The sequence below is a fragment of the Lonchura striata genome, chromosome 4, assembly GCF_046129695.1.
Source record: "Lonchura striata isolate bLonStr1 chromosome 4, bLonStr1.mat, whole genome shotgun sequence".
NCBI classification, from domain to species: Eukaryota; Metazoa; Chordata; class Aves; order Passeriformes; family Estrildidae; genus Lonchura; species Lonchura striata.
This window is the reverse complement of record NC_134606.1, coordinates 12266170-12289995: the sequence shown is the minus strand read 5'-3', so window position 1 is coordinate 12289995 and position 23826 is coordinate 12266170. Positions and strand designations below refer to the sequence as shown.

Genomic DNA, 23826 nt, shown 5'->3' with positions numbered 1-23826 from the left:
GTAAACAAATATGTTTACTATAGGTTATAAGTACTCCCAGTATTCAAGTCGCTGTCATTTAAGCAGATTTCAGAGAGAAACAGTAACGGTTTCAACACTATCTAGAAGTTTTTATTGAGAAGAAAAAAATAGACATGGCTTCTAACTATAAGAATATTATGAATATTTGAGGTGGCAGGACCCTGGGCTGCTGGAAGGTGCACCATGTAATAATGTGTAATAATAGTGATTGTGTTTAATTTCAGTTAATGATTTCAGAGTCGATCTGCAGAGGGTTTGGGAATTGCATCACAAAACATCCAGAATATGCAGCCTCTGGCCTTTCCTCTGCCTTTACAATATGGGGGAAAGTCCACTTTTTCCTCTGTATACAATCCTCAGCAGAAAACAGGCAGTAAGCTGTGTTTCTGTGACTAAGATTTCCTATAGCAGGCATCTCCACTTAATACAGCTGTAAATCCCCTTTTGCAGTTTAGATCCCCTTTTCTTAAAAAATAAAGCAGGTGAAAATTTTTTTATTTAAGTGCAATTGAAAGACTATGTTAAAACAGAGCCCTTCACACAATTATAATGACTGCAATGCTTTCCCAGCAAATTACTGATTCATTTTCCTCCACTGAGAACTGCAAACATTAGCCTAGAGATCTAGGTCCTTCCCTAAGGACCAATAAATCTTTAATTATTTTATATAAAGTGACCTAGTTTCAATAGAAAACTGGCATCCTGCAATATTTTTAATGGTAGTTCAATGGTTAGCTCTGATTTGAACAAAAGACTTCTACAGACACAGAAAAGGCCTCTCCTGTCTCTTTCTCTGATGGTATTTTTGAGCAAAATCCAGTAACTGCATTTCTTACAGCAACCAATTTGACAGCATATATTAGTAAGAAACACCTACTGATTTCATTTCCTTTGGTAACACAGATTAAGTTAAAGGCAAGTGAACAGTGACTAGTTTAGTAATAAATAAAGTCTCTATTAACTTGGAAAAATTCAACACCTGAGCTAAAGACACACAGACTCAGACCCTTCCAGAGTCCAGGAAATTACTATGCAGACATTTTAAGAATTTCATCTTCACATCTGAGTAATTCAATGTGCCTGTGAATCCAGCCTTTCCCAGCCATCTCAATGGAGCTGATGGCCACATTGGTATGACCTGATGCTGTGGCTGCAGCCTGTAGCCAGCCAGCCAGTCCCACAATGGAGCACTGGTATTTACAGGAGCACACACTGTCCCAGCTGTGCAGAATGCAGCAAAGAAGCAGTGAAAGTTATTAAACTCAGCAAAAGCTGTTGTGGAACATCAGTGATTAGGACACCCATCTCTGTCGTTCTTGTGGGAAAGTGGTCATGATTAACACCAGAAAATGGCAGAGGAATAGGATACAAGAGATGAGTGCTAACTCATGTACCTGAAGAAAAAATCTTGGTATGATATTTTTTATATAAATACAGATATATCCTAAGTTTCTGGTCAGCAATATTCAAAGGTAATCCCTAAAAGGATGCACAGCGATAGGTGCTCATTCCCTTCCTTGCAATTTGCTGCAATTAAGGCTATAGTTTAATGGTCATTTTAAGCCAATGCAAACCTTAAAAAGAAGTAATTCTGCCCCTACCTTAAGCCAGCACAGCTGTGGTAAATGAAAAGGGAGAACAAATTCAAGCTAAAAGTGAGGCATTTTCCTTTCTCTGTATCATTAACATTTATTACTTTCTCTCTGAGCCAATTCTTGTAATTGGTAAAATGCTGGAGCCAGCACAAAGGAGAGTTTGGCAGAGAAAAAGAAGCTGGGTATGGCAGGGGAGGAGGGAAAACTCTTCTCATCATAGTGTTGATTTCCAAAACTTCTATAAAATTAAGTCCTAAACCATATCAGCAGCCACTTACAGCTTTTTCATCCAGTTCTGCCTACTAAACATGGAAAGACACTTTAAAGTCTTACAGCTCATACAGGTTTTTTTTTTTAATTTAAAAACTCATAGTCCAGTAAATGTGATCATTTTTCTATCTTTATAAATACCATATTGATCTAGCTGAAGGTATAAAATTAGACAAAAATTATAAGAAATACATTTAATCATACTTTACAACTTGTTGCAAAGAGACCCAAGGACCAATTTTGACATGATTTTGATTTTACATACAGTTCCTACCTAACATATGGCACTTTCTGTTCATCATTCTTGTTCGATGGAAGAGATTAAGACCATTTGACTTACTTCCTCTTCCAAAACACTGCTAACAGCTGTGTCCTCAACCCTTTACATCTGCAATAAATGGATGCATTTGGCAAATGGACTTTTAAATCATATAAAGTGGATAGATCATTTCAAGAATTCCCACTGTTATCAGTTCCTAGAAACACTACGTAGATTTCTAGAAAGAGGAGAGATTAAAGAAAGAGGAACAATGTAATTTGTTTGGGCATTAGATGATATTTTCAGAGAATCATAGACTAGGCTGACGTGGGAGGGACCCATCAGGATATTGAGTTTAACTCCTGGGTTCACAGAGGATATCCCCAAGAGTCACACCGTGTGCCCCAGAGCACTGTCCAAACACGTCCTGAGCTCTGTCGAGCTGCTGCTGTGACCCCTTCCCTGGGGAGCTGTTCCAGTGCCCAGCCACCCTCTGAGTGAAAACCTTTCCCTGATACGCAATCTAAACCCCCCGACACAACTTCAGTTCATTCCCTGGAGTCCTGTCAGTGTTACTAGAGAGAAGAGATCAGTGTCTACCCCTCCCCTTCCCCTCACAGGGAGCTGTATCTGCAGTGGGGTCTCCCCTCAGCCTCCTCCAGCCTGACCAGACCAAGGGACCCCAGCCCCTCCTCACAGCTTCCCCTCAAGGCCGTTCACCATCCCCACTGCCCTCCTCTGTCCGTGTTCTGCACATATTGTTGGATTTTCCAATACCAGCATGACCTTCATAGAGTAATGCAAAAGAAAACTAACAGGAAGCAGTAGTATGACTTGATAAGATACATCATAAGGACAGGAATGGATGGATTCTAGGGCCAAGTAGTATAACCCAAAAGAAGACAAGTTGTGTCTCAAAAATTAACTTGTTTTTTTCATCCTTCTGAAACATGGCAGACAGATGAAGGAATTCAGAATGATGATGATCAAACACACTGAGGGGTGCAGGCCTTTCAGTCAGTAGTTCAGCAATGATGTGTTGGGAGCTACAGAATGATGACATCATGCTACAAAGGTAACACATAAAATGCTAAGCCATTTACATATTTTGTTTGCTGCTCTTTTTGGCACTCATATATAGTCAAAATGTGGCAAACCCCAGATGCAGGAAAGAAATTATGATGTCTGGCTTCAGATCAGAAGGCTGAAGGATAGCTTTATCAAAACTATATTACATTAATATACTATTTAAAGAGATACTATGCTATTGTACATACTTCTTTCTTACCTAACTAACAAACCCATGACTCTCTGCTGAGAGTCCCAGACACAGCTGGATCCAGTTGGTCACTGAACCCAAACAACCTTCACCAGAATCCAATCCAGCAATCACTGCAGGTAAACAACTTCCATACCACATTCCACGTGGGGAAAACAAAGGAGCAGAGATAAAGATTGTTTTCTCTTCTTTTCTCTGTGCTTCTCCTGAGACAGAATTATGTCTCTCTGTCCAGAGAATGTGAATGTCACACTCATACTTTTACATAAATCAGAATTCTATGTCCATGCTGTAACCTTGTTGTTCTTTTCCTGCTCTCTGGCCCAACAAAGTCACCATAATCTTGGAATTTTAACAAAGAATATCCATCTTGGTTTCAAGTGAAGGGAAGACAAACTGATATTCAGGCCACAATCCAAGCACACCCACAGACCCAGTATATTTACAAATATTACATAACCTGAAGTCAGAAAATAAGATGAAGTAACAAAGACCCCGAGATAATTTCAACAGCTATCTTAGCAATAAACTTAGAGATACAGATACATGCACATTATTTAAATCTAGGTGATCTTGAGAGAGAGAAATAAATAAAATGAATTACATTTATTTCACACTAAAAAATGTTGCATGTAAGTGCTTCAGTTCAGTGTAATTCTAATTATACCATCAAGAGCAAGAAACACACGAAACAGTCAGCAAAAAGCATTAGAGAAGAGCATTGTTTCACAGCAAGGACTATTTTGAACTAGAGAAACAAAACACAAAGCAAGGCAGCTGCCACCTGGATTTTACCTGAATATTTTCACTTTCCCTGCCTAAAAAGAATTTGCATATTAGCCAATAATACAAAAAATTATACATAGTGAGCATGCCAAGACTTCCAAGAAATAGAAATTACTGCCCATAAACAGTAAATCTGCTGCATTTAGTAACCACCAAGGGCATGAAACAGCAATTCAATGCAGCTCATCTGCACATTCTTCCGCCTGAGAAATTGCAGACAGAAATACAGCGCTGTGGCTGCTGGTCTTACAAGTGACTTTCTTACAGCTTCTGTACACATTTTCTAACTTAAATATGAAACTTGTGACTTTACAACCCTATTACTAATCCATGTGTCACATTTCAGGCAAATACTATACTCTAAATAATTTCAAGTGTAAATTAGATAAATTGACTGCTGATAGAAAGTATTTTTATAGTAACACCTGCAAAATATCCTGTTAATAAGATATTCTCCCAGACTATAGAGGGTAATTTGTGTTCATTCACCTACTTCAAAATAAAAATTGTTTAGCAATAATTTTGTTATTACGGTACCTACTTCTAGAGCATCAATCAAAGTATTAAATATACACCCAAATATACTAAGAACATCAATTACTGTGTGAGTTGGAAAGCAATCAATTTCAAAGTTTATCTAGACAATGTAGTTTACTTACACCATTAACAATTATTACAACTTGAAATTCCATAAATTCAAGGAGAACCTAGCTGAAAATATGACTGCTTCTCACATAAACACACTGTCTTTATTTAGGGATCAAAAACACAACTGTGAAAATACTTTAAGTCTTGTCCAGATGAAAAAAACCCAAACTAAGCTGGTATAGATAAAAAGCTCAAGGAGACACAGACTCAAACTAGCAAAGCCACATCTTATTAAAGCAGATGTCACATGTCTACAATACTTTTAACACATGCTAGAACATACTCAATGTATTATCACATTTATTGCCTTGATAACAAAGCTAGAATTAATAGTACAGGGTAGTCCTTGTTCAAAAGAACTAAAATTCAAGAGGAGGCAACAGAAGTATCAGCTGTATTTTCAGGTGCAATCTGGGAAGTTTTTCTAGGAAGCTAACAAAAAGCAAAAATTGTCTAAAATTTACTGGCTAACTAGAATTTCTTCCCAAATGCTGCTCTGTGCCTGGCAAAATAATACAAATAAAGCAAAAATAATGAAATCTATTTTAAATAAAATGTGTTTGTAAAAAAAGTTATTTGAAAATAAAACTTTTCCATTTTTCAGGTTTCCTTTTTTTTTCCTTATGGCAGAGGACTAAAAAAGAATTTTAAAGCAAATGGAAACAGAATGTGTTCCAATAACCAAGTATATTTGTTTCCTACAAGTCTTTAAAAAACATCACATTTTCTCCAGTATTGATCTTGGACACTGGATTTAGGAGAGTTCTTCTGAAAATACCTTATACCAAGCTGCACCCAAGTACATCAAGCTTGGTCTCAAGTAACTAAATTCTCATTGTGATTCAGCAGAAAGGCATATTTTCTTATAACATTGTTCCATATCTAACCTTCCTTCTACCAAAAAACCCCTGAGGTACACCAAAAATATTGCCCTTTCTTTTTACATTTCTTATGCATGCCATAAAACAATTTTATTTCTCTATTTAGAAGACTGTCATAAAAATAGTGAGATGTTTCTAAAGGAAATACTCCTGTGAGAATTTGGTCTATTCCACAGATACCATGTATGATTTCCACAGCTGCTAGTCTTTCAAATAAAGACTTAAGGCCAATAAATAATTTTCTTTTCATTAGCAAATGAAGAGAATGATATTAATTACTTTATGTTCTCACTAACTTATTAATGTAAGCAATCTGTTTAGGATGCAATAATATATAAAACCCAAGAGAATTTACTTGCAGCAGTAAATTAAAAGAAGGACTGAGATTCCCAGCTACTCACAGATTTGGATTTTTAGAAATAAATTTACTACTATGACTTGAATTTATAACTGGACTGTACTTGGTGGACATGGCATAACCTTATCAGACTTGTCCATGTTTATCTGAGAAAAAAAATTTCAACTGGAATTATCAATATGAATTATGCTCATCATGTCCTCAGCTACGACTCCCACTCATTTTAAGCCATGCTCTGTTCTAGATGCACAAGCACCTTCAGCAGACGTGGCACTGAGCACACTTGGGAGAACAGAACTTTAGCTCTGGCGTGCCCCCACACACTCACAGATAAAATGCAAGGCTACTCTAAGAAATGCAGCTCATGCTGTAACAGAGAAGCTGAAGAGCTCAGCACTGTAAAATGCAGCCCTGCTCAAAAACATACACTGGTTTGGGTTGGAAGGGACCATAAAGATCATTCCTACCCTGTGCCATGGGCAGGGACACCTTCACTGAACTGGGTTATTCAGAGCCCCAGCAGAATGAACTTCACACTGCCAACTAAAGGTTTTTTAAGATCAAAATGTTAAATCAAGGCACTGGTAAGAATCTTTTCAATCTATGTGACTGCTATGTATAACCACTAACATATACAGGTCCATCTCAATGAACACACACAAATATGCATCCTGCCAACTGTATTAAAAAATGTCATTTTTGACTGCAGGTCAAAGTAAGCCCCAACAAAGAAATTGATTAAGATGTTTAAAACCTACCTGAAATCTAATGTTAGAAAAAGAGCATTTGTGGGGGTTTTTTTGCATGTTTTTTTCAACCTTTTGAATGAAAACCAAAAATGACAATAATGTCCCTAGGAAATTGTGCTTAAAAACAATAATAGAAGTATAGTGAAGCAATATGAAATAAAAATAATATTCCACATCTCACTAAGGAACACTGCTTCTATAAACTGTGTCATGAATTTCTAATTCTAATGTAAATCTAAAAGTTAAAAAAAAAGAGGCCAAGGGAATCTATTTATTCCTATAGAATGAATACATTTCCTTTGCTCTCCTCGTGATGGCGATATAATGCAAAATTATGTATTTTATAGATTTTTATAACTAACATCATCTCTACTTTTCCTGAAATACCCTTCAAGATCATATCCTAAATCAGGAAAAGTAAGTAATTCCTTTTTATAACTTGATTAAGATACAATAGATCAGTGGAAATTAGTGATGTACATATTTCAAGTTTATTCCAGTCTGACTTGTTCATTAGTATTTTCATTTTTAAAAAACCCACCCCACCCTATATAACGGCAATACATTCACACTGAATTCCACTGAAGATGGAATCTTATGTTTTGGTTCTCTTGTTTTAAACATAGCACTGAAAAGGTGGAAAAATCAGACTACTGCTGCCAGTCAACATAGATTTCATGGCAGCCACATATTAGATTAAACTACAGAACTATATTTAACCCAAGAAGATAGGGTCCCATTTATGTAATCCTACTTTAGGAGCTTCTCATGAGTTAGTGCAGCCTAACCCAGATATGCCTGCCAGTAAGTTCCCTGCTCTTTCATGTCAACTCAATGATGAGAGTACAATTTCATTGTAAAAATTGCTGCATAGCATGAACAGTACTCTTGTTAAATATGGCAATCATCAATATACTCAGTAACCTAAAAATAAACTTCTGCCTAATTTATTTATAACACGGACTCTTTATTTGTATTATATTTGCTGTATAACTATAGTGTTACTAAAGAAGATTCCTAAGCCAGGGGAATATGCAGTCAATGGAATTAGGTAAGTAAAAAGATTGGTGAGTTCTCTGACACTAGAGCATTCACTAGAGAGAGCAGATGCCTGCATTTACAAGTCAATGAACACATGAAGAAATTACTGAGAGATGCTTTAGGACTCCAATTATACGTTAAGCGAGTTATTATCACAGTGGCCTCTTTTTCCCTTGAAAATCTATTGGCAAGGATGCTCATCCATCTCAGAAAGGTCTTCATCTTTCAGATCATCCTCTGAGAGTTGTGCTTCCCCAGCTGAGGGTCCTGCATCCCACCACCTGCCCAGCAGGCACATATGGCACGTGGGGATCCGCGGGGCCGGGGCGAGCGCCGCTCACGCAGCCACACCTGCCAGCTGATCAAAAGTGGCATTAATGAAATGCTAAAAGCAGTTTAGCTCACTCCTGCATGCTGAAAGACAGCTCTAGTGACAAAAGGTGTACGGGAAGAGCACCACATGAAGATTACAGATGGGAAAAGGAGCAGGGAAAAGGATGAAGCTGCTCAGAACATGCTTTCTGACCCAAGTCATCTATTGTAAACACCCTGCCAAATACAACCATACTGCTGCTTGAAAGCAAGCACAATATTAAATGCAAAACTGTGATGTAAGAAACAAGGACAGGAAAAATATTACTAAAAGCAGAAGAAATTGTTAAGAATTCATCATTACAATTTATCATTGCATCACACAACTTCAGTTCCTGTAGTTTACAGATTTGGCTGTGTTTAAAGGGTCCTTCACGTGAAGTTCATGTCTACAAATGATTCCAACACGAAAAATGTATATTTATAAAAATAGTTTGAATTTCAGTGTCACTAGTTGCTTTCTCTACACTGTGTCTGCTGATACTCCATATACAGGAAAAGCACTAAAAAGGCAGCTCAAAGAGATGCCATTTCTGAACATCACATTTTCTCTGGGGCACTCAGATGTCTTTCTCTGTTACTGTATCAGGTCCACAGATTTCAAGATTCAGAGCAGAGCAACCATACTAGGCATGGAAACATGGCATTCCCAAAACCACACAAGGCCAATAGACCATAAACATGGTATCTTAGCTTCAAATATTAATTATTTCCCTGCAAAGCTAAAGCTTTTTTTTTTCCAGTGTGAAGTGCTTTTACTAATTTAGCTCTTCACAAAGGAAATACAGACGTGACTCAAAGATAAACTGTTTACATTAATTTTACTCAAATATTTTTTTAGAAAACTGATGACAGGAAAACAACAAACAGTGGCCTCCAATCTAGCAGTAATTTTGTCCTTGGCTTGGCTGTCCACATGAAATACATTGATCCTAATGCAGCTCTCTCTCTGGGAGAGGGAGATGTGAACCCTCCACCAACCAATGGCCCGGTCATTCAGATGAAGTGCAGAAAAGGGGCCAGGCACTGAACCATCTCACAAGCAGCTACATCTTTGTGTACATCATATTCTGCACAATGAGGGGAAAGATTGGGAAGGGAATGTCTAAAAGTTAATTTTCTATGAACGCGGCTTCTGTAAACGAAAAGATTGATTTTTAGCATTCTTTAGCATTAGCTCAAGAAGACTAATCTGTATGTCCAAGAAGAAAACAATACAATTAGTAGAAAACCTGCCATTAAACAATGACTCAGCATGCTGAATGAGTCTCAAGCTCTGAATAAAGTATTTATAACATATTCAAAATTTAGAAGGGTGGTTGCACTCACTCAAAGAGAAAAAGTATTAGTGATCCAAGTAGTAAGCTAACTGAGAGCAAAAATAAGTAGTTTGCTATTTAAAGAAATAAGAAAAGATTACTTTTCTTAATGTAAGGGCAATTCAGAAAAAATAATTTTTACAAGAACACTGTAAATACTCTGGAAATTTAAAGTCATCCAACATGACATGCTCTTGAAGTAAAAAGCAGATACTGAATTCAGAAAGATAATTTCCATGCTTAGCACCAGTAAAATATATTATAAAATATATTTCTTCAGCATTATAAAGGTAAATTTGAATCTGATTACTAACATTTATTATTACAAATGCATAAGATAAAGACATATGAATATTCATGAAAATGTCTTACACAAATGCAAGATGATCTATGCAGACTGAAATACTTATTCTATCCTACAAAGAAAGATAATCTCAATGGAAGAAAAGAAGCAATTATGTAAAAATGAAATGCAGAATGAAACATACCGGAAAGAGCTGAAATTCAAGTTACACAGGAGGCTTAGGTGCTTCATGAATAAAGAAGGAAGAAAACCTCAATAAGTGAGAAATCATGTTATGAAGAAAAAAGATGTGTAAAAACTAGGTATACAATAATATGCAGATTATGGTACAGTGATATGAAACATCAGCTTATAAATTCTACTTATCAGAAATAGAATTACTTTTGGCCAGGTTAGAAAATCCAAAGCTGAGCTCCAGCTTACAGATCAACACTGTGAATTGTGGCATCTTCCTACTGGCTCAGTATCTTGTCCAGAAGTATGACCAAGGAATTTATTGCTTTCCTGACATGTGGATAGGCAGAACAATAACTAAACAACCATCAGTTTTGAGTACACTGCTTTCTGCCTTATCAGGGACAGGACGATAGTTTTGTCTCCTTGACATATTTCCATAGCCAGCACTCCAAACACAGACGCAGGAAATCAAATTCCCTTGGCATTAAAAGATGAAATAAATCTCAGCACAGAGACTATTATTCCCCACATACATGCTCAGGAACAGAAGTAGAGTCAAATTCTGATCCAACTGGCAGATTGTCTCTTTGCTAGCTGCAGTGATGTAGACATCAATTGTGAATTGTATTGCTCAGCATCACTACAGAATACGCAAGGCAAAAATCACTCAAATATACAAGTCTGACCACATACTGCAGGTTAAGGCCCTTGTGAAACCCAATGTTCTTAGAAATTGTAGTAAAAAAATTGATTGTTTACATGATTTTCAACACAAGCACCACAGCAAACTACTACCAAACCAGAGAAAGAAACAAAATTTAATGGAAATTCTTAAGTAATGAAGCTTTGATATTTAATTTATTTGCTTGAAACTATGAATTGCCAAAAACAAAACACTGTTTTAACCTGACAGTCCCATTGAGACCAACATTGCATACTGCACTAAACTGTTTATTAGCAAAAACACTACTAACAGGATGCAAAAAAGATAATGCCAACACAGAGCTGCCTTTGAACCTCTGCTTGGCCTGGTTATAGGATAAAGCTTCATTTTCACACCTGCATAGGTAGTACCCAGTCTAGTTTGAAGCCCAGATGACAGAACCAAGGGTTCACAGTCTTTACTACCACTCTATAGCTCTACAAGTCAGGATTTCCTGCAACTCATCTCCAACATTCCTCTTGGACTGAGATGTTTATTACTTTGTGTTTATTTAAACAGCATTTAAGTCTTCAGCCACCATTTCTCCAACATCTTGCTCACCTAAGTCAAACAACCCTGGATACCACAATGCAGAATATTAGTTAACCAGAGAATCAGAAAATATACTGCTCCAATGTATAATCTTCGTACAGCACAAAAGATGGTGCTGGGACATGCTTTAAAATATTTGAAAAAAATAAGTATTCCTTAATCAATGGGATTATGTCTCTGCAAAGGGGTGTCAAGCTAGAATACATCTGGTCTTGTTTAACTGGCTGTAAGTCAAAAGGATAGAAGTGGCCAAAGAAAGGAGACCAGGAACAACCCAGGGGATCTGCAGTCAGAATGGTGAGTGCATATGCAGGACCACACTCCAAAGGGAATGATTTTTGCTGTCAGTGAGTCATAAGATCTCAGTGGAGCACACTTAAAATATTTACCTGAAAGAAAATAGGAAAAAAATCCAGAACTACTTGACAGTTTTTAATAGAGGAGAAATTATTAACAGTCATAGAAGCCTTGCTCAGGAATTTTAACACGTGTTTCAAGCCATCTCTCTGCTCTTGATGTTTTGTTTGACCAATCTAGTACAATTTTATGTGTCACCCCAGAAGTGTTACAAGACAGAGCTCTAGGGTACCACAGATCTCTAAGCTGATATCCAGCTAAAGCACATGTGGAGGACAGGCCTGCAGTTGACTACAACAGATTAAGGTCAGGTTGACTCTGACCTCTCCCAAATTTATGTTAAAATGAAATGTTTCTCATCTCTGTAACAGTGCCTTTTATAAAGCCAAAAAGTGAGGTCTTTTTTCCTCTGGAGTTGCATATATGTTCTTTGCACAGCAAGTTACAATGAGGACAGCAATGACCACAATCCCGCACCAATGGTGTTTGCATGCAGCACCTTCAGCCACCTAAATCAATGTGACATGCAGCATTTCCACCAAACACCTTGGAGCCAAGCACAGTTTTTAAAGCCACAGCAAAAACTAACAACAAAGTTCTCAAAACATTAAGAAAGACAATCTGATATGTTATTTACAGAAAGTTAAAACCTATTTGGCAAAAATAGGTAAGAGCTTTGCACCCAATGCACACCATCTGAAGATTTCCAAACTTATGTAGGTCTGCTGAGAGCTACCAAAGCACAAGCATTATTATCTCTGCTTATGTGCTCCATGCAACATGGAAACTGTAGACCAGTCTCAAAACTGACTCTTCATTTATTGAGTAGGCAGGAGCACCCACCACCTGCACAACTCACTGCAGCCTTGCACCAAACACTCGCTTCCAAATATCCAGCTGGAAGCTCACAGGTTTGCAGTGAACTGATAAACCAGCACTCCCAGGGCAATAGTTACTGCCTTCTTTATTGCTTTAGCCTTCCCACTGGCAACAATGAGGGAAACACTGCATGTACAGACTGTGAGACCTCCCCTACTTCAAAGGCAGAGCCATTTCTTGTCATCCAAAACCTACTAGGGACTGGGATGTAGTCATATACTCCCTGTCCTGCACCCAAAGTGTCAGCCTATCAAGAATCTATAGCAATTATCAACACAGGCAAAACCACATAGCCAGCAACTGTGGTCTGCCAGGTTAGCACACAGATCTCCTCCATGACCAGTCAACAACTCTAAGTTGAGAAACAAAGAATTTTTGCTTGTGCATCTCCAGTGCCTTTCACATTGTCTCCTGGAAAACATCCAGGTCCGAGGTCTGCCACCAATTAGAACAGACTCAAACAGAGAGCACACACAGTTGGAAGTCAAATGCATCAGTGGATGATGAATACAGCTCCTGAACACTGAAGCCTACTGAAAAATGCCAAGAAATAAATTCTAGGGCAGTTCAAATGAAAGGGCTTGGCACATAAATTGAAAACAAAACTAAGGACAACCAATGAAGTCCTAACAACACAGGTATGGATGATACAAAGCTTTGTTACATGGATGCTCACAGGTAGGTTTAATGAGTCTCAGAACTACAATACAACCTGATTATATTTATCGACATTGTAATTAATAAGTGTACTGTGTTAGTTTTACACTAATACAGAGAGTTAGCAGCACAGAAGAAAGTCTTTGCATTTCTTCAATCACTGAAGTTTTCTTCTGTGGCTCCAAAGTCACATTTGTCTACTAAAATCCTTGGGATACATACAAGCATATAGTCCCACTTTTCAGGGCAGGATTCATCAGTCTGAAACACCTGCAGCATGAGCCATGCTAAAAGCTGGGGAAAAAATTCCAAACCTTAGACTTCTGATTATTTACTGCTGATTAAATAATGATACATATGTAATCAAAGCCCCAAAACTGTAGAAGCTCTTCTCATGCCCAGAGGTCAGGGCCACAATGAGTGTAACTCCTACTGTCAACCTCTCTGCCTAGACTGGGTGTTATTTACATCCAGTGCTAATTCAGAACTCATGCAATAAAGGTGATGAATGTCTGGATGATGGATCCATGTCATACAGACTGTAGCTGAGATCAGAATCAAATGAGTCAGTATCAAGAGGGTTCTTACTTTTCTACTTTAAAATCTACAGCCTTTGCAAGGGAGAAGCCATGACAGCATTTCTATCACCCACAGGGTGGGGTGCATCCCAGGCACTATGAAACAGGAAAAAGAAAAAATGCTTTGTGCAATTCAAAAACCCCAAAAGTAAGAGTTTCATATTGCACAGCTTCATTGTTAAAGACAGTATCTCAGATTTTATGATTCCTTCCACATAAAAAAACCACAAATTATATCAGAAAACAGAATGACATGGCTTAATCTGTGCAGAACATGTACTCCTCCATCACGACACAACAAAATAAGAACATGTAGCATTTTGACATCAACAAAGCTGCCTACACAGACACCCACTCTTTCTTATTTTCTCTGCAGCATATTTTTTTAACTCACTCATTTCCTTCTGCATCTTTCTCACCATTCTTGACTTACCTACTCCCCATACAGTTTCTTCAGACTTGTTTTCACATGAAGATTGACCATGGAAATAGTACTCCCTTACAGACAGATCAGAATACAGCATTCATTTTAATTTTTCCTTCTCCTGCTGTATATACAAAAAAAAAATAATTTCCTTGAGAAACAGAGACGTTATTCCAGAGTATCTGAGATAACTAGAGCAGGAGAGTTATTCCACAGTGCTAGGCTTCATGCTGTGATAGATTCACACATTTGGTCCCACCTCCCAGTAAGGAGCTGGCACTTACAGCATTCCAGTGCAGCACCATTGAATTTTTCCAGCTCCCTTAGTCCATATGCAAGTTACAGCTGATTATAGCAGCTGAAGCAGCAATGCATTTTTGCATCAGATGTGCAAAGGCTAGACATACTGAACTGGGTATAAAAGAGCAAACATGCAGTATGTACTGGGGGGGGGGGTGGTCTGCAGATTAGAATTATAATTCTTGACAGTCGTGATATTTACAGCTCTGCTTTACTCATTTTATACTTACAGATCTAAATCTTAAGAAATGCACTGTATTTATTACCTCAAGTGATAGGGAACACATCCCTCTAAAGGTTTTAGATCCTTCTCTGCTTTATGTAAGGAAACAGTAAATAATTTGAATCCTGTGTTGGCTTTTGTGCTATTTGAAGGATTAGCCTCTCCTCAGTTCCTGGAAAATACATATATTAAGTACACTAAGTGCTGCAATTAGAGCTTAAACACTGTTTAAATCAGACACATCTTCAACACAACCCCTTGTAAAGCATAATTTATCATTATTATGTAATTATGTTAAAGTGCTAGTATGCAGGAATCTTCTATTTCACTTGGTTCATTAGATAGCCTGATGAAGCAGATTTATCTATATATTAATTCTTGGAGTATTTTCTAAGTACACACAAAATTCTCAGTATTTAAACTTTTACTCTTGAAAACCACAGCTTTTTTAACCAATTCCTAATGGCTCACTAAATAGACTTAATAAATCTAGTTCAGATATACCTAATCATGGCTATGGTTACAGTTCCCTTTTTGATGCAGAAGTAGGCATCTGCTTTTTAGACTACACATAATCTAGTAAAGGCTAAGGTGAAAAGATGGAGGGAAAAGTACAAAAAATTCTACATATTTCAGGCTTTCTTACACAGTGGAGAGTAGCAAAAAAATTAAATCTGCAAGCAATAATATATACACAAAATGTTTGTTATTGACACAAAGACGGGGTTGATAGTTAGCTGAATGCAGGAAAGCTTTGCAATTTTGCTGCAAGAGGTAGTAATAGCTCCAAACTCCTGGCTGGTCAAATATAGAAGCTAAAATATTATGAGAAATTTCAGCATATGATGGCAATCTGCAAAAAAAAAAAATCAAAATCCAAACAAAGCCAGACAAAACCCAAAATAAACAAACAAAAAAAATCCTGTCACCAAACCAAACTAGAAAACATTAATAGAGGGATATAATGAGTTTAAAAGGATATAGTGAGTTGTCAGGAACAAAATAGTCCAAAAGATTCATTTTTCAAGCTGACTCATTGTAAAGAATACAAGTTCATGCCATTTATCAGTGAGATTTGACCAAAAATAAATAAAAGAAAAAAGGCTCATGTAACCTCTGCAAGCACATATGTGTTAAGTTCTGGAACAGGAGATTTATCTTCTAGACTTCAACCATTTCACACATATAGTTTGGAATTGTCCAACAAATGCAAAAATTAGTCATAGGTGACTCAGTTGCAGCAGAAGCATTTAAGGCTCCTTTCCGTAGGACGCCAGGCTACAGCAAATGTAATTTAAGTTTTTAGTAAGAGCTTGTAATTTTACTAAAAAACTCAGGATTACCAGAACAGACAGTAAGTGTTGGGGCACAGCATCCCATCCTCCTTCCCATCCTACATAGCAGAGGCCAAAGCCTCATGCAGAAGCTAATAGGATGATTACCTTGAGAAGGATTACGGTGCACAGAGAAGCTGAAGTCTGTCTTTGTGTGAGAAATAAGTCCATCATCCTTACTGGTCAGCTGAACTATTTTCTTTGCCATAGTTCAGATACATTATCAATTGTCTTCCTTAAAATGAGTGCTTCTCAAAGAACATAGATGTAAGAAGTTGGGATAAAATGTATTTGCAGATATTTGCATTTTTTTAAGAACTAGGGAGTCCAGAAAATGTTTCAAGAGGAAAAAGTAATTAATTATTTTACAAGAAATAAAAGTCTGCCACACTAAATTAGCAGAGTATAATTATAATATAGTCTATATCTAACAAGCTTAGCAATAAATGATTGAGCCATGATCTGTTCTATGATTGGTGGAAATGCCAAGATGTGACTCAGGTAGATCAACATCAGGTAAAAACACTGTGAAAGTACTGCTTTCCACCTTGATATGGAAAACAAAAGTCTGTTCTTGGGGTTTCATTTCTCATTTCTAAGCAATTTAGAGAAAGAGCACCTCCCAACACACTCTCTCCATTCTGACAGGATTCAGAGAGTGCAGAAAGGAAGCAGTTACTCCAAAAGCAAGGAAGTATTTTTATCTTATGGATTCAAACAGAATGAGAACGCAAACAGAATGAGTAAAACCTTCACCCTAGAAACATGTCCTGATTAGACTCAGGGTAGACACACATCACATCACCACAAGTATTTACAAACATGGATAATAAGCTTGTTCAGAGAATTAGCAGTTCACAAGAAAACAAGGCTTGTATCTTTGGGTGGTAGTTCAAATGCAAGCTAGTGAGAAGAAACACAAAATATTAGACACCTTTTGCACAAACAGAAGCCTTACAGAGCAATAAATAAAAAGCTACCAGATGCTGGATACTGCTCTGGATAGAAAGCAGAAAAAGAAAAGAAAATATCAGCCTCATAATCACTGATATTTTGGAAAGTCTTAGTAAAATAGTCTACTTTAGTTAGATAAGATGTTCCTTGTTCTGACTTTTGAAGAAGAGGAATAAAATAATTTTGGAAGAATCCACAGAGGATTGTTCTGCAATGGTTTGCTCTTACTCTCATCATACAAACAATAATAATAATAACAACAATAGTAGCACCTCAGTTTCAATTGCACCAACATACCACTTGGCTCACCTCACCTTAAAATAAATCAATAATGTTAGGATTAAATTTTAGTGTGTTATACACACAGGGAAAAAACAAAAAAATCGCCTCCTCACCTGCACAGCAAAGTCAAAGCAATCAGATAGGCAGACAATGATCACAATGAAGGCTGAAAACTATGCTGACCATAGCCAAAGGGACAGCATTTATTGAGGTTACACCCAGGAAGCCAAGCATTTCATCTGCAGCACATGCTGAGCATCAGTGCTAAATCAAAACTGAAACTGCAAAATGCAGCTCTGTGACTCTACTGACACTTCCTTCCTGGATGGAAAGGTAACAGCTATCACAGGGGCTACTCAAAGCTTTCAATCATAATGTCCTGTCAAATTCAAGTTAAATTTAAATGGACTACGAAATATGAAAAAAACATACCTTCTGAAACAGCTCTCATTTCGCTTAATGTCAAGGTAGGGTGCTAGATAATGAGCAACATGGGCTAAGAGTGAGAAGAAAACCAAACAGAAACCTTCAAAGAGTTAGGAGAGACATCTTGATCCTCCTATAGTTGTGGCTACATTCCACATTTAGTAGGGAACAAGTAAGAAACACATAAACAAATACATTTAATATAAATAGCTCCTCTCTTAATTTTATACTCATTACAGAATGCCAGCTTGCAGATATATAGGTTTTTAAAAACATCTGCAAGAAACAAATTAATTAACATTAACATCAAAGTTCTCTTATTATCAAAACAAAACAAAGATGTCCTTCAGCCATCTTCCACTAAAAACAAAGTCAAAGCAAAGAAAACCAGTGCTGACTGTGCTTTTTAAGGATGATATAACTACTGTAAAAAAGTCTATTCATTACTTCTAAACATTTCACAGTTTAAGTGATTTATGATTCAATTTCACTTTCACCTCCAGAAGCTGGTTTCACTCATTGGGTTATTCAGCATGTTAACAGGAAAGCACCAAAACAACTTCATGTATATATATGTTTATGTTTTTAGAAAATGTGCATTAGGTAACCCTCTCTTAAAACCAAGGATATTAAGATAAATTAGAAATTGCCACTCTGTATCTTTGTCTTCATCAACATGTAATTTCCCATTGTGAACAAGATACAAGTTTCTGTGAACTAACAGAACAAAAATAAACTAAAGAAATTCCCACTGTATTCCTCACTATATCAAGCACCTTATCCACTCCTGTCCAACTTAGCAGCTCCAGGTGGGAGCCTAGATGGAAAAGAAAGAATGCATCAAATCCAAAGGTAGCTGTGGAATTAAATGCCAGATCTATGAGCTTGGATTGTATTGGGAGAAAAAGGGGAAGACCTCACCCACCACTGCACATGGCAGAAGCTTCTCTTCAGCTGCCATTCTTATTAGACAAACAATGTGATGAAATATTGCAAGTAAGGAAGTAACTAACCAAGTTTTAATGATTTCTAAAAAAGACCTACAAAAGCATTCCATCTACCCAAGACAAAGTTCTATGATCTACAATAATGTGCAAAGGATGGAAGTATTGTGGGAAAAAAAAATGAATGAAAAATTAGTTTAAGCTACTACAGTGGTTCCATCTTGCCTCACTGACAATGAATCTGCATCACTTTGATTGAACTACTATAGATTTTTCCCTATTACTGAAGTTAGGGCTGATAGTTTGCTAAAATTTTCTATTTTAAAAAACCTTAGCAAAAACTAAACAGAAGAAACAAAATTTGCATGCAACAGTAAAACTTCCCAAGATGGAAAAAAACCCACTTTTTTAGATCATTAACTCAAGATATTTTATTTTTGTAACATGAGAAAACAATGACCATGAAATGGAATTTCCTTGCACTAAGTACCCTAAATTAACAATTGTTCTAAATATGCATTTTTTTAAAATGAGAAACAAGAGATGGAATGTGTTTGTGCATATCAGTACACAAAGCTGCAATTAAGGCTTTGTCTATATTCTGAATATTGTGCCTTCAAAATGAAGCAGAACAGTTAATGAAGTTTGAGAGAAAAAACATCAGGATTACAGACAAGGACATGAGGAAGGGTTTGATGTTCCCTTTGATTGATGGCAAAGCAACTTTGGTTCAAAATTAAGAAATAGAGATGCAATAATCAGTTGTACCTGACCAAATATCCTCTTACACAGAGGCAGCATGCAACCAACTTTGCTTTTATATGAAGGGACAATCTAATTTCACATTCTTCAGTATTTTCAGCAACCTGACACATATTTATGCCAGCTCCATCTGGCCTTGCACAACCCACAAATACAACCCAGGCCCATTTCTTTCTTTATATACTTGCTGCTCCTACATCTCCCATCTTCTATCATAATCCAACCAAAATGTTCTACAATAAAAAAAATCTATACATGGAAGTAACTACAAACATTTGCTGCTGACAAATTATATTTAAAGGCAGAAACTGACAGCAGAGCTGGGATGAACTGCAACAAAGATGGTGCTGTGGACATAAATGTACTAACTATGGAAAACAAAACATGAGCTTGAATGAGAGGGACCTCTAAGAGTAGAATCTTAAGAAACGTCTGCTCCATCACTGTGTCTTGGAATTAGCATTTTAATAGAGCACATCTCTTTCAGTTCAAGCCTCATTTATACCTCAGATTCAACACATGGCTTCTTTTGAGGATATTTCCAACTCTTGCATTCCCATAACAACAATCTAAGACACTAAAGGAGCACTCATTTAAGTGGAGAGCAAGCATTGCTCAGAGCAGAGCATTTCCAAAAAGCAGATGAAAATAAAAAGCCTCTATCTACATGCAGGAGAACTTAAATATGTTAGGCAAATCTCCACACCAATGGCCTCTGGTACTTGTGTCTCATCCTGCAGCAGACAAACCCCAGTACCTCAATGAAGGAGTCCCAGGGATGGCCTCCTTGAACTTGTAGAGCACCTCTCCCAGCAATGGTCTCTCCACCCATAAGAAGAATCACCTCTTCCACAAGTTCCAAGATTCTTGGCCCTTCTGTTTAAATGTCAAAAATATCTATTCAAAGATTAGATTTGTATTAACAACCTATATGCACCCATCCAGAAAAAAAAAGCTCAAACCTCAAAAGAACCCACACTACCTCAGGTGCACAAAACAAAGTCATCCCAGTGAACCAAGAAGTAGAAACAGAGCAGAGACAGAAAACAAATGTTCTATGCCATACACAGTATCCCAGTTTGTATCACAGTAACTAATTTTAGCATTATTAACAAAAAGGCATGTGTTTTTTCAATGCAGAACAAAAACACCATGTCAAAAGATAATTAAGGCAAAATTTAAAGGTCTTTAGAAAAACCTTCCTGCCTAAATGCACCATGAATTAGTGTGTCTAACAATCACAAAACACTTATTTTCAGCACGTTTTGGAAAACCAACACAAAGATATTCACCCTTTGCCATATAAAACCTGAAAGTGAAGCTGGCATCTCACAAGATGAAACACAGCAGACCCTAATAAGCATTACAGAATCCAACTCCTGCATAAATATATAGGCACATCAAGCTTACTGTCAGTGAGACCAACCATGTAAGAAGAGACATTACTGTCTATACATGATGGGTTCTAAGCACAGGGCAGGGATCCCACTGAGCAATAAAAATCTCTGAATGAAGTGATTCATTCCTTCCCCTCTACAAAATTTCTTTTCTTTCTTCTTCTAATAATGCTATTAATTTTTAAATAAATACAGTCAGTTATAATTAACATCATTTCTTAGGGTTGTTTTGATTAAGCAGTGTATTGCATGGAAGTCATTAGTAAGGCTAGTAAATATATAAATACCTAACAAAAATAATTCTTACTAGTTAGTTAAGCCTGTGTTCATCCTCTCTAATTTAGAGATCCTGCAAATCTACAGTGACTTGCAGGCCTAGCCACTGCTTTAAGAGCTGACGGAAAGAACTTTTTTTAAAATTTCACCCATCCACTAGAACAAACCAGTCTTGATGGGAAACCAAGAGAGAAAAATTACAGTGTGTGCAGGTACTCCTCTGATCCAGTGATCTGTTCTGTAGTGTTGCCATAGAAAATAGAAGGGAAACCTCCAATTAGGGACGAGGTCACATTTAAGCAGAGATATTATGTAAATATCAGCCAGCCAGCACGCTGCAAAAAAAAAAAAAAAGGCCTCATCCTGCCAGCACTCCAAGGGCAGGCCTCGGTTCGCTCCTGGACAGCCGTGGCAGCAGGAGCCGGCTCGCAGGAGCAGGTGCCGGCCCGGAGGCTGCCCGGGGACCCCCGGCACCGCAGGTACAGCCCGGGAGGGGGGCGGGCGCAGAGCCGGGATGCTCCGGGATGCTCCGGGATGCTCCGGACCGCCACGCCGCCGTGCCGCGGGTACCGACGGGGCTGGGGAGCACAGGAGCCCCCGGCGCTCTCCCGGCCCCTCCGCGGCCGCGCCCCCGCCCGCCGATGGCTGCGGGGGAGCTGCGGGAGGGCGGGGGCCGGCAGCGGACCGGCGAGCGGCCCCTCGGCGGCCCGGAGCCGCCAGCCCCGCCTGGGGACAGGCGGCCCCTGCCCCGCCAAGGACCGGCCCCCTTCCCGGGGCTTCCTCGCCCGTAGGTCACCGGCACGGACGGGCGAGCGGAGAGGGGCACAGCCTCGCCCCGCCCCGGGATGCACTTTTTTTCCCTTAGGCACCTCGCACGACCAAAGTCTCCAAGAGCGGCAGCATCCTCCCTCCATCCATTCATCCATCCATCCATCCATCCCTCCAGCCGTCCGTCCTCCCTCCCCTGCCACCCCGTGTCCGCGCCGCCCCCGCATCACCCACGCGTGCCCGCCGCCACTCACCCACTCCGCGGCCGGCGACGGCGGCAGGGCCCGGCCAAGCCCTGGCCCGCTCCTTGCCCGGGGGGATCCGCCGGCGCGATGCGGACAGAGCGGCGGCGAAGCACCGCCCGGCAGCCGCACCTCGCTGCCGGCGCCGGGTCCCTCCCAGCTGTCACCGGCGGCCCGCCCTCGGGGGCGGCGGCGGCCGGGCCCTCCCGCGGCCCCGCCCCGCGCCCGCCGCCGCTCGGGCGCTCGGCAGCGCGGGCTCCGCGGGCTCCGCGGGCTCCGCACGGGCTCCGCACGGGCTCCGCACGGGCTCCGCACGGGCTCCGCACCGGCTCCGCGGGCTCCGCACGGGCTCCGCACCGGCTCCGCGGGCTCCGCGCCGGCTCCGTGCGGGCTCCGCACCGGCTCCGCGGGCTCCGGGAGAGCCGCCCCGCACGGGGCCGGGCGCTGTGCGCGCCGCGGGGACCGGGTCCCCTCGCTCGGCCCCGCTAAAGCAGGTGCCCGCACGTCCGGCGCAGAGTGCCGAGGGGATGGACCCATTTAATTTTTTTATGTCACACAAGAATTAGACACGGAGTTGTCGGATCAGCTCAGCTGCCGGACGCCTGTAAATCCTGATGCCATTTAAAACCTCGTTCTTCGGTCAGAATGGAAGAGAATACCAGCTTGAAGCTCCCGGGCCCAGGCTTTGCTGTGGGTTTCAAACCAGACTGACTCCTCCGAACATCGGCTGTGAACGCGCCTTTACTAAATGCTGTTCGTGATTGTATTTCTGCTGATCCAGATTCAGTGATGACCCAGTGAATGCAGCAGAAATGTGTTTCTGTGAGCCAAGCACCAAGAACCTCCGGGATTGAGAACGGTCATGACAACTGGCTCAGTGTTATATTGATGGCTTATGCAGTATTTGTGTAAATTGGCCCCAAATCAAGGAGAGAAAAAAAAAAAAAAAAAAAAAAGCCTTACCACTCCATTTCTTTTGCTGTTGTTGTTGCTGCTGCTGTAGTGATAAGTTTGTACTTAGTTTAAAATGACTATAGGAAAATAGATTTGAAACAGGAATCACAATATACAAAAAACATGCATCAGCCTCAGAACATGCTCAAAGAAGTAGCTTGATGGACTTCAGCAGAGACACAGCTCAGGGCAGCATCACAGGCACAGAAATTTGAGAAAGGACCACTTCAGTATTGTAAATAAAACTAACTCTATTGATGGCCACACTGAATGATTAAATTCCAAATTGGAATGCACTTTTTAACAGAACCACCTTTTGAGACTAAAAGGGAATATGCATTGCTGGGCAGTGTGAAGCAACACTTAAATCTCTTTCCAAAGGGAGGCATTTCAAACAAGACCTAAAGGAATTATTGTAGCCAGAATAACTCCAAAAGTTCCTTTTCTGTAAGAGAAAATGATGCTTTTGATTTTAAAATCAATACAAATTGAATGTCCCAGTTGGTGTTAATTACTTCATATAGTTATTTTTTTCCATTTTCTAAGAAAATTTCAGGTATAAATGTTTGATACTTAGATATTGAAAAACTGCCAGCACATTTATTAGCGGGTGTTCCAAGACTGTATTAATGAAACCAGAATAAGCAGCTTGTTATCCTTTAACTGCTTTCTAACTGTTATTCATAAGAGTAGGTGTCTGGGGCCTTAGTTCTGGCCCTGATCAGGGAGAGAGGAAATTGGAGCTCATATATAAT

At 39.2% G+C, this 23826-nt stretch overlaps 1 protein-coding gene across 4 annotated transcripts in view; it reads right to left on the bottom strand.

The window, feature by feature from the left end:
* Positions 1-22279, bottom strand: part of JAKMIP1 (janus kinase and microtubule interacting protein 1) — a 145117-nt gene extending 122838 nt beyond the window's left edge. For 3 of the 4 annotated variants that reach the window (XM_077782755.1, XM_077782752.1, XM_021550681.3), the window contains exon 1: positions 22130-22279. The gene's annotated coding sequence lies outside the window, so the exon portion shown is untranslated. Of the gene's footprint in view, positions 1-14218; positions 14334-22129 lie in introns of all 4 variants that reach the window. The other variant, XM_077782753.1, reaches the window with a different exon arrangement.
* Positions 22280-23826: the final 1547 nt, after the last annotated feature.